This window comes from Polypterus senegalus, chromosome 12, assembly GCF_016835505.1.
Source record: "Polypterus senegalus isolate Bchr_013 chromosome 12, ASM1683550v1, whole genome shotgun sequence".
Lineage (NCBI taxonomy): Eukaryota > Metazoa > Chordata > Cladistia > Polypteriformes > Polypteridae > Polypterus > Polypterus senegalus.
Window position 1 is genome coordinate 34,142,479 of NC_053165.1, and position 14,316 is coordinate 34,156,794.

The 14,316-nt window shown below is 38.9% G+C and overlaps 1 protein-coding gene across 1 annotated transcript in view; it reads right to left on the minus strand.

The window, feature by feature from the left end:
• The window catches only part of LOC120540225 (serine/threonine-protein phosphatase 4 regulatory subunit 2-like), a 138,518-nt gene that overhangs the window by 52,652 nt on the left and 71,550 nt on the right, over positions 1-14,316 (minus strand). The window lies entirely within an intron of this gene.

Sequence of the window (14,316 nt, forward strand, 5' to 3'; positions counted from 1 at the left end):
CTTCACCGTGGTGGGCTTCACGGCCATCGTCCCAGAAGAACCCCTTTACTCAAAGAGCTGACACATCACAGCCCGACTGAGGTTTGCCCGTGAACATTTGAAATGTAAAGATGATTTTTGGAAGTCTGTGCTTTGGTCTGATGAGACTAAACTGGAACTGTTTGGGCACATGGATGTTGCTTATGTTTGGTGAAGAAAGGGACAGGCCTTCAACCCTAGGAACACAGTTGCCACAGTTAAACATGGTGGTGGGAGCATCATGCTGTGGGGTGTTTTGCAGCCTCAGGCACAGGGAGCCTTGTTCGGGTGCATGGCATGATGAAAAACGAAAATTATGTTGACATTCTGAGGGAGAATATGCAGAAATCTGCTCGTAGTCTAGGCTTAGGTCTTCCAACAAGACAATGACCCAAAGCTTACATAAAAATTAGTTCAACAGTTTTTCAAGGATACCAAAACCAAGATCTTGGAGTGGCCCGCACAGAGCCCAGACCTCAATCCCATTGAGAATCTGTGGCGAGTGCTCAAAGTGAATGTCCATGATCGGAAACCACGCAATTTGGACCAGCTAGAACAATTTGCAATGGAGGAATGGACCAAAATCCCTCAGGAGACCTGTGCTAATCTAGTAAAGACCTACTCTAATAGATTGTTGTCAGTTGTGGCTCAAAAAAGGTGCAGTATTGACTATTAATGGGCATGGGGCTAATAATTTTGGATGTCTCATTTTTGCCCTTTCTTGTTTCCACTCAGTGTGTCAATAAAATATCCAAACTACAATTAGTGGACCTTGTTATTTTGGACACAGATACGCTTTAAAAAACAAACATTTATTGTTAATGGTCATTTTCATATTGGAATCAGGAGTGTTGCCTAATTTCATAAGGGGGCCTAATAATTTTGGCCACAACTGTGTATGTATGTGTGTGTGTATATATATATATATATATATAGTAGATGTGTAGATATATATGTATATATATGTTTATATGTGTGTGTATATATATATATATATATATATATATATATATATGTGACAGCAACACTCATAACAGTGACAAAACAATTACATTGACAATCATGTTACGTTATTTTGAAAATGTTTCCTTTTCTTTTTCATAACTTCTTTAACACACTACTTCTCCGCTGCGAATAGCGGGTATTTTGCTAGTCTATACTAATAAAAGGAAAAGCACGGACTCACTCACTCGCCAACTTCCCGTGTAGGTAGAAGGCTGAAATTTGGCAGGCCGATTCCTTACAGCTTACTTAAAAAAGTTAGGCAGGTTTCATTTCGAAATTCTACTTGTAACGGTCATAACTGGAACCTACTTACGTACATATATACGGTCATAGCCTGCAGCTCGGTCGCCATGTGAGGCAGAGTTGCGTCCCTCATCGTCACAGCTCCCACGTAATTGAGTGCGTGCCCATACAAGGCCGTCCATCAGCAGCAATCCAATAGACATGCTGCTGCTAAATATTCGCGAGTGAAGGACTGTGCTTATGCAAACGAAGATGAGATGGTCAGGGATAGACTAGTGTTTGGCACAAACTCAGAGAGGAACTCAAGTGCGAAAGAAAGTTTTAAGTGCTGGATCTTAGCTAACATTAAATAAAGCCATGGACATCGCAAGATCGCACGACATAGCACAAGCACAGCTGAGAACCTTTGATGCATGTACTCTGAGGGGCTCACGTGAACTGACTGTGAACACAGTACGCAGAGAACAAGCAAGAGCTCCAAAGAGCACTGAACAAAAAACGCATTACACAATCGAGAAGGCAGCAAAAGAATATGAAGTGAGTGACGCATACATAAGTGCAGCTGCTGCGGAAACAAAGCACGGTGTAAATCTTAAGCTTAAATTAAGTTCATAGACACGCTGCCGTTGGCGTTTCTCATGCCTACGACGAAAACGATATTCGCGAGATACAGGTTTAATGAGAAGACGCAGGGTATAAACAAGCCTTTTGATCACTTTGTAATGGAGTTAAAATTGCTGGTGAAGGAGTGTGCTAATGCAAACAAAGACGAGATGGTCCGGGATAGAATAGTGTTTGGCACAAACTCAGCAAAAGTGCGAGAGAAACTTAAGTGCCGGGTCTGAGCTAACATTAAATAAAGCCGTGGACATCGCAAGATCGCACGAGAGAGCACAAGCACAGCTGAGCACCTTCGATGCATGTATTCCGAGCGGCTCACGTGAACTGACTGTGAACGCAGTACGCAGACAACATGCAAGAGCTCCAAAAAGCACTAAACAAAAAACACATTACACAAGAAGGCAGTAAAAGAATATGAAGCAAGTGACGCATACAAGCATATTCATAAGTGCAGCTACTGCGGAAACAAAGCACACGGTGGAAAGAGTCAATGTCCAGCTAAAGGAAGAGAGTGTAAAAAATGTGGTAAATTGAACCACTTCGCTAAAGTTTGCAGGACTGAGAAAGGTAAACCCGTGCATGAAGTGTGTGATGTCTCACATAAAGAGGCTGTTTATTGATGCAGTAAGAAAGGAACAACCCTCTGAAGCTGAACAAGCCTTTGTAGACATATCAATAGGAAAACAAGATGTAAAGCTTAAGTTTAAATTAAGTTCATAGACACACTGCCAAATCCACAACTTAATACAGGGAATGCCTGTTAAACATCTTAGATTCACGAGTACCGATTTGGGTAATGAACACTTCGATGAATGAAACCTGTTATCTTTAGGGCCGATTTATACTTCACGCTCAGAACGCGTACGCGCCCGCATCATGGCTGCCACGGCGCTCCCAGCGTTCATTTTACGTGGTCTTCTGAACAGGTCCTCAGAAATTAACGCGACGCTGCGCGCGAAGCTGCAATACCAGCAAAAAGTCGGGGGGCGCAGTGTGCTAAAAGTCGGAATGTGACGTCAGAGTCTTTGTTTACTATCTACATGTGACAGCAAGCCTCTATGGAGATCCTTCGGGATCGGCATGTGCGCGCTTTTGCTGTTTGATGAATGGTTCAAAGTGGTGAAACAAAATGCCGACATACAGATGCATTCGTGGTGCTTTTTATATTCAAGCGCCGATATTCCCGATCGTAATGACACGATACATTTTAAAAGTCTCACATACCATCTTTTGTGCCGTCTATTTTTTATTTTTTTTTTACTTTACCTGCTGTCAGGTCCAAGAAGCTCGTAGCGATTAGAAACTGGGATGACGTTTACGATGGTCTGCTTTAATAATAAAGTAAACTACGAGGTTAAAGTGGACATTTCGAGATTAAAGCCGAAATTTCCACTTTGATCACAAAATACACGTTTTCACCATGTCTTATTTTTTTCTCAGTGGCTCAAATACAGTGCTATACATTATGTGCCGATGTGAAGATGGGAAAAAAAAAAAATAGACGGCACAAAAGATGGTATGTGAGACTTAAAATGTATCGTGTCATTATGATCTGGAATATGCAACGCTTGAATATAAAAGCACCACAAATGCATCTGTATGTCGGCATTTTGCTTCACCACATCGAAGCATCCGTCCCGTAGGATCGGCATAGAGGCTGTCACATGTAGATAGTACCCGAACGTAATGACACGATGCATTTTAAAAGTCTCACATACTATCTTTTGTGTCGTCTTTTTTATTTTTGCAACTTAACAGCAGCAGCATAATGTATAGTGTTATATTTGAGCCACTGAGAAAATAATAAAGGACACGGTGAAAACGTGTATTTTGTGATTAAAGTGGAAATTTCGGCTTTAATCTTGAAATGTCCACTTTAACCTCGTAGTTTACTTTATCATTAAAGCAGACCGTCGTAAACCTCATCCCAGTTTTTAATCGCTACGGGCTTCTTGGACCTGACAGCAGCGGAAAGCAATAGATCGCCACACAGAACAAATTAAATGTATGATATTACAACTCTCTGCACATTTAGAATCTTTAGATTTATACTTGATATCACTTTCATGATGAAATGCATTAAAGTGTGTATGTTACATTTTACATATAATTTCGTTTAAATAATGAATACTGTTAATTACACACATGGGGGTGTCACGGTGGTGGAGCAATAGCACTGCTGTCTCGCAGGGAGTTATGTTGCTGGTATTTCCTACTTGTCTCCACACTGTGCTCCGGTTTCCTTCCAAAGATATGCAGATTTGGGGATCTGGTGCCGCTAAAATGACGCTAGTGTATGTGTGTGCTTGTATTCACCTTGCAATGAGCTGAGGCCTCGTCAAGGGACTGTTTCTCACTCGTGCCCAATGCTGCTGCAATGGACACATCCCTGAATTGATGGATTTAATCAATAAAATCCTTTTCAGAGATATTGCGGTAAGGTGTCATCAGAATTTAATAGGTGTTCTAGGCAATTCACAACACAGAGAAGCCGAACATGTTCTCACCCTGATATCTCGCAACTGCCACCTGGTGGATTCCTCCAGATTTACGTAAAGTACGCGTGCAAGTATGAACACTACAATGCTTGCGTAGCAGGAGCGTCCGCTGCAGCATGCGTCGCGTGAAGTATAACTCCGGCCTTTCAACGGTTGACAAACACGGAATGTAACTTGAACACAACACATCCTTCAAATATGAACCTGATTGAAAGAAATAATGATAATCAAATGCTTGATGTCAGCAACACTCATAACAGTCACAAAACAATTACAATGACAATCATGTTATGTTATTTTTAAAATGTTTCCTTTTCTTTTTCATAACTTCTTTAACACACTACTTCTATATATATATTTATATATATATATATATATATATATATATATATATATATATATATATATATATATATATATATATATATATATATATATATATATATATATATATATATATATATATATATATATACATATACATATATATATCTCAGAGTATCAGAGGTGGGTAGTAACAAGTTACATTTACTTGAATAACTTTATAAAAAAAAAAAAAAAAAATTGTACTTCTAAGAGTAGTTTTACTGCACCCTACTTTTTTACTTTTACTTGAGTACATTTGTGAAGAAGAAACACTACTCTTACTCTGTTACACTGGGCAACTCTCGAATCGTTACTTTTTTTTCCCCATTAGATAAAGTCTGACAGACAATTTTCAATCTGCTCTGTAGTGTATGCTGTCAAGTTGCGCACACGCCTTTCATTGTGTCTCAACTGCGATTTTAGTTCCCTCTCCTTTCTCTTTCTCAGATATCTTTTCGGAAGGAAGTCGGTTTCATAGTGTAATGGAAGGATTTTTCTCTGTAAAAAGCAAAGGTGAAATAAAGAGAGGAAGGGAATCAGGAGTGCAGATGGGCGTTGGTCGCTCCAGCGCAAAGCCAGCTGCAAAGACTAATGTTTTGGGAAAAACAGCCGGGAATGTTCTAAAGATACAGCTAAGGCTATGTAAGAGGTTGTTTTTCACATGTAAGCATATTACTGTGTCTTCTAGTACAGTGCACTTGCTTCAGTCAGGGCCAAGTAGAAGAAAAACAATACCGTGTCCCGTGGAAGGGTGTGTACTGAAACTGATCACTTCTGTATACATTGCTTGCACGTAAGCCGCTTTGGGGCAAGGACACTCAATTAGTATTTAAGGGAAGGTTCCGCCCTCAGTTTCTTTGGAAGCTCAACCGTGGGGAATGCGTGCACCGCCCGGTACCTTTGACTAGGCTAACGAGTTGATCCTCTGACGAGACTGACATGCGGGCTCCCTCAGTCTACTGGTCTAGGATGATGGCTCTGGGTCTTTTGATAAGCATAAGTTTGTGTCTTTTGATATTGCTGTAAGCATAAGTTTGTGTGTCTTAATATATTACTGTAAGCATATACTTGTTTCTATAATCTATCGCTACTGCATTATATGTATTTAAATGTTATAATTGAATAAGTAAATTTTATTTAAGTATCGGAACCTCTTCTCTCTGATTTTTGCCCACTTATTCTAAAGAACCCCTTGAACCATTTTCCCAAATCAAAACACATAGTTTTTATGAACAGGTCGAAAGTGTCTTTACACATTTTCCTGCTTTGGAATACCAATGATAGATTGACAGATCAGACAAAAGGACTTCGATTGTGACATTGTGAGAGAAAAAAATCCTCTTCCAATTTCACATCCAGCCCAAAAAACAAAAATTTTTTTTTTTAAATCCCTTCTTTAGTCGATATAAATTGGAAGGCTAACAAGATCACTTAGATAGCCGGAGTTTTGCAGTAGCTTGCGCGTTTGATCGTGCATGCGGGATGACCAATGTGTTAGAAGAAAAGAGATCTCAGATTGGCTGCCCTGTATGTCAATCAAGTAGCAAATACCATAGGGAGGACATATGATAGACTTAACATTTAAAGATTTTTTGAATGCAGACTCACATGGCGGAGGTGAAATTTGAATTCAACAACAAAACCTTTTCCATGGATTTTTTCCCCCTTTTTTATTCCCAGGAAAAACCATCTGTGTAAATGTTTAAGAGCAAGCTGTCACTTATAGCATGAAAATGGATTGCTACATTTATTTTAACAAGCTCTCTTTTAAATGTCTTTGTACAGTGTTACTAGGTGTCGAGCAATACATTATTATTACTGATATTTTACTAAATCTTACTATCCATGTTTCTTTGTTGATGAGCCCCGCTGAAGAATTTTTTGGTAACAGAACAGTAAACATGCCAAAACGACTGAAAACACAACTGACTGGTATTTGTCGATATCATTTTAACAAAGTTTACTGTCCGCCCTCAATCACAGACCACCCCAGTAAAACGTCAATAGTGTTTCATATACCTGCAGCCTTAGAACGCAGACATCAGGACATCGCTGCGCGTGCATGTTTACTAACAGATAGGACAGCATTATGCACGGAGCATGCGTTAAAACAAATTGACTAAGATCAGCGATTTTCAATGGTTCACATGATTGTCGTAAGATTTTTTAAAGCAAAATAATTAAAAATGTCTTTGAAGAAATTTGACACAACATAAGTCTAAGACGCAGATTCTATACCATTTTATAGGATTTTTATATCATTATTTTAATATACATACACTATATGTGGACTATAAAGCAATACATGTATAATTTCTTGCATTTTAACCAGTTGACATCTCTCAACTTGTTAAAAATTTGTATATAATTAATTTATATGAACCTTTACTTCAATAATATACACATTATGTTTGTATTGCATGTGTACCTTGCTGTGTAATTATTTCAATGAACTCGTGGTATTGTCGAGCACATAGCGTCCCAATTCATACCCCACTACGCAGTGGCTGAATTCGATCACGCAATCACAAGTATAATTAATAATAATAATGTTATGAATTCCTTACTTTTTATATTGCCTTTCTTACTACTCGAAGCAATTTGTAAAATTAAATAAACAGAAAGGAAGCCCTCCGGACACAAACCAGTGATCATTTAACTGCGAGTCAGCAATCTTACTCCTACCACCACCTCTTCCTGTTAAGATACGCGCATTATAATTTTGAACACTACTTTTTTTATTTTATACTGCCATAAACAACTTATATCAAAAAGGTTTTTTAAAAAGCCAATTTGAAGCAAAGAGGGTAAGTAATAACTATTTTCTTTTGTAAGTCGATCAAAAATGCTTAAGCCTTGAAAAAGATCGTCCTGTCAAAATAAGAGACTCTTTAAGCCTTGTTGGCGTGAATCATCTTTAAATTAAATGCTGCCAATAAGGAATAATAGAAATCACCGCGCTGCTTTCTAACTTTGACGAACTAAAGCTTTATTGGGTGAAAAAAAATGATCGTCCATGACAGATACACTTAATCAGTAGTGTGTGCGACCCACGATTTGTGAATTTGAGTATATGTGTTGTGTACGCGTGCGTGTGTGGTTTTCTCAGTTTTACAATAAAAACAGACATTTGTGAAACAGGAATATTCTGATCATTCTGGTCCCTGATCACTAATAAACATTCAGAAGAAACAGCGCTATTCCAGTGTTTTCCTCCATAACATCCTTTCAGCAAACAGGGCTAAGTTCCTTAGTGAAAAAGATAGCCCTTTAATGAAATGCTGCCAATACGGAATAACAGAAATCACCGGGCGTCTGTTGTGGTGAAAAAATGGGAGGTACTGCGGTTGCTGTCAATGCTTCCTGGTAACTCAGCTTTTGAGAAGAATCTGTCATGGGAGGGACAAGAGGGAGCGAGTGAGGCGGGTACAATGAGCAGGGGCGGGACGGAGCGAGACGAAGAGGCGGGTATCTGTGCGAGTATTTTAAACAATGAAAGGAAAAAAAGTGCTTAGAAATCGAGGACCCCCAACCATGAGGGCTCACGAAACAAAACGAGACAGACAGGTATATGCTACTTGTATAAAATGTGCACAATAATTACAACAGTGTTGAAGCAATGATGAAGCGAAAGGAGCTGCTAAACATGGTGTGCGCAAGTTGCCTGCCCATAAATCCCAACCAATGTATATATCTAAAGCGGATCTATCTGAACCAATGTATATATCTGATCTGAACGGATCTATCTGAACCAATATATATATCAATGATATCGGATGTATCTCAACCAATGTATATATCTGAACATGTATCTCAACCAATGTATATCGGATCTATGCAAACCAATTTATATATATCTCAACCAATGTATCTAAATCAATGTATATATGTGATCGGATGTATTCAAACCGATATATATATATTATACATAAAATATATATATATATATACATATATATACACATATAATGGATTCAATGAGGTTATCAGAAATAAACTTGATGCACTAGGATTAAAAGTTAAGACGGAAGTAAAAAACTTAGGAGTAATCGTTGACTGTAATCTGAATTTTAAATCGCATATTCATCAGACCACTAGGACAGCATTTTTTCACTTAACATAGCAAAAGTTAGACCTCTTATATCATTGAATGATACTGAGAAATTAATTCACGCTTTTGTTTTCAGTAGACTAGATTACTGTAACGCACTCCTCTCAGGACTACCCAAAAAATACATAAATCACTTGCAACGAGTGCAGAATGCAGCTGCTAGAATCCTAACTGGGAAAAGAAAATCCGAACACATTTCTCCAGTTTTGATGTCACTACACTGGTTGCCTGTGTCATTCAGGATTGACTTTAAAATACGGCTTATGATTTATAAAGCCTTAAATAATCGCGCTCCATCTTATATATCGGAATGCCTGACACATTATATTCCAAATTGTAACCTTAGATCCTCAAATGAGTGTCTCCTTATAATTCCAAAAGCTAAACTTAAAAGTGGTGAGGCGGCCTTCTGCTGTTATGCACCTAAATTTTTGGAATAGCCTGCCAATAGGAATTCGCCAGGCAAATGCAGTAGAGCACTTTAAAACACTGCTGAAAACACATTACTTTAACATGGCCTTCTCATAACTTCACTTTAACTTAATACTGATACTCTGTATGTTCAATTCATCACAATAACTATTCATAGTGGCTCCAAAATCCGTATTGACCCCAACTCTCTCTTCTGTTTCTTTTTCCGGTTTCTTTGTGGTGGCGGCCTGCGCCACCACCACCTACTCAAAGCATCATGATGCACCAACATTGATGGACTGAAAGCCAGAAGTCTACGTGATAATCATCATCAGGTCCTTCCATGAAAACCCTAAATACAAAGAGGACTGTTTGACTTATGTTAGGTAGATTGCCCAGAGGGGACTGGGCGGTCTCGTGGTCTGGAACCCCTACAGATTTTATTTTTTTTTCTCCAGCTTTTGGAGTTTTTTGTTTTTCTATCCACCCTGGCCATCGGACCTTACTTATTCTATGTTAATTAACGTTGACTTATGTTTATTTTTTATTGTGTCTTCTATTTTTCTATTCATTTTGTAAAGCACTTTGAGCTACATTTTTTTGTATGAATATGTGCTATATAAATAAATGTTGATTGATTGATATATACACACACACACATATACAGTGGTGTGAAAAACTATTTGCCCCCTTCCTGATTTCTTATTCTTTTCCATGTTTGTCACACAAAATGTTTCTGATCAAACACATTTAACCATTAGTCAAATATAACACAAGTAAACACAAAATGCAGTTTTTAAATGATGGTTTTTATTATTTAGGGAGAAAAAAAAATCCAAACCTACATAGCCCTGTGTGAAAAAGTAATTACCCCCTGAACGTAATAACTGGTTGAGCCACCCTTAGCAGCAATAACTGCAATTAAGTGTTTGCGATAACTTGCAATGAGTCTTTTACAGTGCTCTGGAGGAATTTTAGCCCACTCATCTTTGCAGAATTGTTGCAATTCAGCTTTATTTGAGGGTTTTCTAGCATGAACCGCCTTTTTAAGGTCATGCCATAGCATCTCAATTGGATTCAGGTCAGGAATTGACTAGGGCACTCCAAAGTCTTCATTTTGTTTTTCTTCAGCCATTCAGAGGTGGATTTGCTGGTGTGTTTTGGGTCATTGTCCTGTTGCAGCACCCAAGATCGCTTCAGCTTGAGTTGACTAACAGATGGCCGGACATTCTCCTTCAGGATTTTTGGTAGACAGTAGAATTCATGGTTCCATCTATCACAGCAAGCTTTCCAGGTCCTGAAGCAGCAAAACAACCCCAGACCATCACACTACCACCACCATATTTTACTGTTGGTATGATGTTCTTTTTCTGAAATACTGTGATCCTTTTACGCCAGATGTAACGGGACATTTGCCTTCCAAAAAGTTCAACTTTTGTCTCATCAGTCCACAAGGTATTTTCCCAAAAGACTTGGCAATCATTTAGATGTTTCTTAGCAAAATTGAGACGAGCCCTAATGTTCTTTTGCTTAACAGTGGTTTCGACTTGGAAATCTGCCATGCAGGCCGTTTTTGCCCAGTCTCTTTTTTATGGTGGAGTCATGAACACTGACCTTAATTGAGGCAAGTGGGGCCTGCAGTTCTTTAGACGTTGTCCTGGGGTCTTTTGTGACCTCTCAGATGAGTCGTCTCTTCGGTCTTGGGGTAATATTGGTCGGCCGGCCACTCCTGGGAAGGTTCACCACTGTTCCATGTTTTTGCCATTTGTGGATAATGGCTCTCACTGTGGTTCGCTGGAGTCCCAAAGCTATAGAAATGGCTTTATAACCTTTACCAGACTGATAGATCTCAATTACTTATGTTCTCATTTGCTCCTGAATTTCTTTGGATCTTGGCATGATGTCTAGCTTTTGAGGTGCTTTTGGTCTACTTCTGTGTGTCAGGCAGCTCCTACTTTAATGATTTCTTGATTGAAACAAGTGTGGCAGTAATCAGGCCTGGGGGTGGCTACGGAAATTGAACTCAGGTGTGATACACCAGAGTTAGGTTATTTTAACAAGGGGCAATTACTTTTTTACACAGGGCCATGTAGGTTTGGATTTTTTTTCTCCCTAAATAATAAAAACCATCATTTAATAACTGCATTTTGTGTTTACTTGTGTTATATTTGACTAATGGTTAAATGTGTTTGATGATCAGAAACATTTTGTGTGACAAACATGCAAAAGAATAAGAAATCAGGAAGGGGGCAAATAGTTTTTCACACCACTGTATGTATGTGTGTGTGTGTGTATATATATATATATATACTGCTCAAAAGAATTAAAGGAACACTTTTTAATCAGAGTATAGCATAAAGTCAATGAAGCTTATGGGATATTAATCTGGTCAGTTAAGTAGCAGAGGGGTTGTTAATCAGTTTCAGCTGCTGTGGTGTTAATGAAATTAACAACAGATGCACTAGAGGGGCAACAATGAGATGACCCCCAAAACAGGAATGGTTTAACAGGTGGAGGCCACTGACATTTTCCCTTCTCATCTTTTTTGACTGTTTCTTCACTAGTTTTGCATTTGGCTACAGTCAGTGTCACTACTGGTAGCATGAGGCGATACCTGGACCCTACAGAGGTTGCACAGGTAGTCCAACTTCTCCAGGATGGCACATCAATACGTGTCATTGCCAGAAGGTTTGCTGTGTCTCCTGCACAGTCTCAAGGGCATGGAGGAGATTCTAGGAGACAAGCAGTTACTCTAGGAGAGCTGGAGAGGGCCATAGAAGGTCCATAACCCATCAGCAGGACTAGTATCTGCTCCTTTGGGCAAGGAGGAACAGGATGAGCACTGCCAGAGCCCTACAAAATGACCTCCAGCAGGCCACTGGTGTGAATGTCTCTGACCAAACAACCAGAAAGACTTCATGAGGGTGACCCAAGGGCCCCATGTCCTCTAATGGGCCCTGAGCTCACTGCCCAGCAGCATGCAGCTCGATTGGCATTCGCCATAGAATACCAGAATTGGCAGATGCACCACTGGTGCCCTGTGCTTTTACAGATGAGAGCAGGTTCACCCTGAGCACGTGACAGAAGTGAAAGGGTCTGGAGAAGCCATGGAGAACATTATGCTGCCTGTAACATCATTCAGCATGAGCAGTTTGGTGGTGGGTTAATGATTGTCTGGGAGGCATATCCATGGAGGGTCACACAGACCGCTACAGGCTTGACAAAGGCACCTTGGCTGCCATTAGGTATCAGGATGAAATCCTTGGACCCATTGTCAGACCCTATGCTGGTACAGTGGCTCCTGGTGCACGACAATTCCTGGCCTCATGTGGTGAGAGTATGCAGGCAGTTCCTGGAGGATGAAGGAATTGATACCATTGACTGGCCACCACACTTTCCTGACCTAAATCCAATAGAACACCTCTGGGACATTATGTTTTGGTCCATCCAATGCCACCAGGTTGCACCTCAGACTGTCCAGGAGCTCAGTGATGCCCTGGTCCAGATCTGGGAGGAGATCCCCACAACACCATCTGTCATCTCATTAGAAGCATGCACCGATGTTGTCAGGCATGTATACAAGAACACAGGGGCCATACAAAGTGCTGTGTACAATTTTGAGTTGCTGCAATTAAATTTTGGCAAAATGGACTAGCCTGCCACATAATTTTTCACTCTGATTTTGGGCGCTTTGAATTCAGGGCTCTGTAGGTTGATCATTTTCATTTCCATCAAACGATGTGGCATCCTTTCGTTCCTAACACATTACCCAGTCTATATCAGTATAGATATCCAGGAGGATTTCTTTTTCCCATTGAGATCTGATGTTTTTCAAAGTGTTCCTTTAATTTTTTTGAGCAGTTTATATACACATATATATATATATATATATATATATATATATATACACATATATATATACACACATACATATTTATATACATATACACATACATATTTATATACATATACATACATACATACATACATACATACATACACACACACATATATACACATATATACATATATGGCATAATGCAGCCATTCCAAAAACAAAGTCCTTGTGACCCTTCGTGTTTGCCCTTTATATTATAGAGAGAGAGAGAGAGAGAGATAGATAAATTTCATACTCAAGAGTCATGTATAAAATACAGTACTAGTAGCGTTTTGTATTGATTTGTTAAGAAACACAACATATCAAGTTTCAAATACAGAACAATTATGTAAAACAAACAATAGGTGGTAACCCTAGGTGTCATGCTTATTTCTTATTTTCCGATTCACAGGAGCCAATGAGGATGTTTAACTCTTTCTTGCATAGTTTAATCGCATAGGAACATTTTGCCAAAGAACTACTCCAGAATATTATGTGCACAAGTAAATGTGGATTATTGTTTCCCTTAACTGGGTTACTCATGTTAATTCAATTATGTGTGTGCATGTAAACACAGTGAATGTGAATATTAAAGTCACCTGTAAGAGTAACTGCCCAGGAAAGAGAACTTAAATGAGTTAGTAATTCAGTCATATCAAGAATGATGCAGAACAATAAATAAGACCAGATTGTTATTAGTTTTAGAGCCAGGTACTGTATTTGAAGGAGAATGGACATTTAATTGGGATTCTTTTGATGTTAAGCTCAGATTTCGCCAGGTTCAGTGAGACACCCACCTTGCCTTGAGATGCGAGCCACTGTAAAGTAAACAAAACTACACAGAGTTACAACGATTAGAGATAATTTGTTTTTTATGCCCACAGAATTTAATTTTGTTAACAGAAATTACCCATTAACACCTGTGGTCTATAGTTTATTTATGAAACACCAAAGGTCACAATTTAATATAGGACATAAGGCTTCTATGTAGGAGCTTACTGAAAAAAAGATTTTAAGGGAATGATGGGGAGGAATAAAAAAAATAAAAACAACAAAACTGAATAGGCTAATCCAGTAACATGAAATCAGTGATTCGTATCGGCCTTGAAATACCTGATTGGAACATCCCTAATACTGGAGGTTTGATCCATTAAAAAAGCAATAAT